Source organism: Arachis stenosperma, chromosome 2 (assembly GCF_014773155.1).
Source record: "Arachis stenosperma cultivar V10309 chromosome 2, arast.V10309.gnm1.PFL2, whole genome shotgun sequence".
In the NCBI taxonomy this organism is placed as follows: Eukaryota; Viridiplantae; Streptophyta; class Magnoliopsida; order Fabales; family Fabaceae; genus Arachis; species Arachis stenosperma.
In genome coordinates, this window is record NC_080378.1 from 43012464 (window position 1) to 43014840 (window position 2377).

The 2377-nt window shown below is 43.1% G+C and overlaps 1 non-coding gene across 1 annotated transcript; it reads right to left on the reverse strand.

Moving 5' to 3' along the window:
• Nucleotides 1-600: 600 nt before the first annotated feature.
• On the reverse strand, nt 601-708 carry LOC130964562 (small nucleolar RNA R71). The gene has a single exon (XR_009080651.1). It is a non-coding gene; the product is annotated as a small nucleolar RNA R71 (small nucleolar RNA).
• Nucleotides 709-2377: the final 1669 nt, after the last annotated feature.

A 2377-nucleotide genomic window follows, 5' to 3' on the forward strand; every position in this document is an offset into this window, starting at 1 on the left:
GAATCTCTATACTGTGACATAGAGGATTCCACATTCTCTTTTTCTCTTCTCTTTCATATGAGCAGAAGCAGAGACAAAGGCATTCTTGTTGAAGCTGATCCTGAGCCTGAGAGAACCTTAAAGCGAAAGCTAAGAGAAGCTAAAGCACAACTCTCTTTAGAGGACCTGACCGAATTCTTCAAGGAAGAAGAACACATGGCAGCCGAAAACAACAACAATGCCAACAATGCAAGGAAGGCGCTGGGTGACTTCACTGCACCTACTCCTGATTTCTATGGGAGAAGCATCTCTATCCCTGCCATTGGAGCAAACAACTTTGAGCTTAAGCCTCAATTAGTTTCTCTAATGCAACAGAATTGCAAGTTTCATGGACTTCCAATGGAAGATCCTCATCAGTTCTTAGCTGAATTCTTGCAAATCTGTGACACAGTCAAGACTAATGGGGTTAACCCTGAGGTCTACAGACTGATGCTATTCCCTTTTGCTGTAAGAGACAGAGCTAGAATATGGTTGGATTCTCAACCTAAAGAAAGCCTGGACTCTTAGGAAAAGCTAGTCAATGCCTTCTTGGCAAAGTTCTTTCCACCACAAAGATGGAGTAAGCTTAGAGTGGAAGTCCAAACCTTCAGACAGAAGGATGGAGAATCCCTCTATGAAGCTTGGGGAAGATACAAACAATTAATCAGAAGATGCCCTTCTGACATGCTTTCTGAATGGAGCATCATAGGTATTTTCTATGATGGTCTCTCTGAACTATCTAAGATGTCCTTGGATAGCTCTGCTGGAGGATCTCTTCATCTGAAGAAGACGCCTGCAGAAGCTCAAGAACTGATTGAAATGGTTGCAAATAACCAAATCATGTACACTTCTGAAAGGAATCCTGTGAACAATGGGACTAGTCAGAAGAAAGGAGTTCTTGAGATTGACACTCTGAATGCCATACTGGCTCAGAACAAGATATTGACCCAACAAGTCAATTTGATTTCTCAAAGTCTGTCTGGAATGCAAAATGCACCAAGCAGTACTAAGGAAGCTTCATCTGAGGAAGAAGCCTATGATCCTGAGAACCCTTCAATGGAAGAGGTGAATTACCTAGGAGAACCCTATGGAAACACCTATAATTCTTCATGGAGAAATCACCCAAATCTCTCATGGAAGAATCAAGAGAGACCTCAACAAGGTTTCAATAACAATAATGGTGGAAGAAACAGGTTTAGCAATAGCAAGCCTTTCCCATCATCTTCTCAGCAACAGACAGAGAGTTCTAAGCAGAATACTTCTGACTTAGCAACAATGGTCTCTGATCTAATAAAGACCACTCAAAGTTTCATGAATGAAACAAGGTCCTCCATCAGAAATTTGGAAGGACAAGTGGGTCAGCTGAGCAAGAAAGTTACTGAACTCCCTCCTAGCACTCTCCCAAGTAATACAGAAGAAAATCCAAAAGGAGAGTGCAAAGCCATTAACATGGCCAAATTCTGGGAGGAAGGAGAGACAGTGAACGCCACTGAGGAAGACCTCAATGGGCGTGCACTGGCCTCCAGTGAGTTCCCCAATGAGGAATCATGGGAATCTGAGGCTCAAAATGAGACCATAGAGATTCCATTGGACTTACTTCTGCCATTCATGAGCTCTGATGAGTATTCTTCCTCTGAAGAGGATGAGTATGTCACTGAAGAGCAAGTTGCTAAATACCTTGGAGCAATCATGAAGCTAAATGACAAGTTATTTGGAAATGAGACTTGGGAAGATGAACCTCCCTTGCTCACCAAAGAACTGGATGACTTGTCTAGGCAGAAACTACCTCAAAAGAGGCAGGATCCTGGGAAGTTTTCTATACCTTGTACCATAGGCACCATGACCTTCAAGAAGGCCTTGTGTGACTTAGGGTCAAGTGTAAACCTCATGCCCCTCTCTGTAATGGAGAAATTAGGGATCTTTGAGGTGCAAGCTGCTAGAATCTCATTAGAGATGGCAGACAATTCAAGAAAACAAGCTCATGGACTTGTAGAGAATGTTTTGGTGAAGATTGAAGACCATTACATCCCTACTGATTTCATAGTCCTAGAGACTGGGAAGTGCATGGATGAATCCATCATCCTTGGCAGACCCTTCCTAGCCACAGCAAAGGCTGTGATTGATGTTGATAGAGGAGAGTTGATCATTCAAGTGAATGAAGAATCCTTGGTGTTTAAGGCCCAAGGACATCCCTCTATCATCATGGAGAGGAAGCATGAAGAGCTTCTCTCAAAACAGAGCCAAGCAGAGCCCCCACAGTCAAACTTTAAGTTTGGTGTTGGGAGGCCACAACCAAACTCTAAGTTTGGTGTTGAACCCCCACATTCAAACTCTAAGTTTGGTGTTGGGAGGTTCCAAC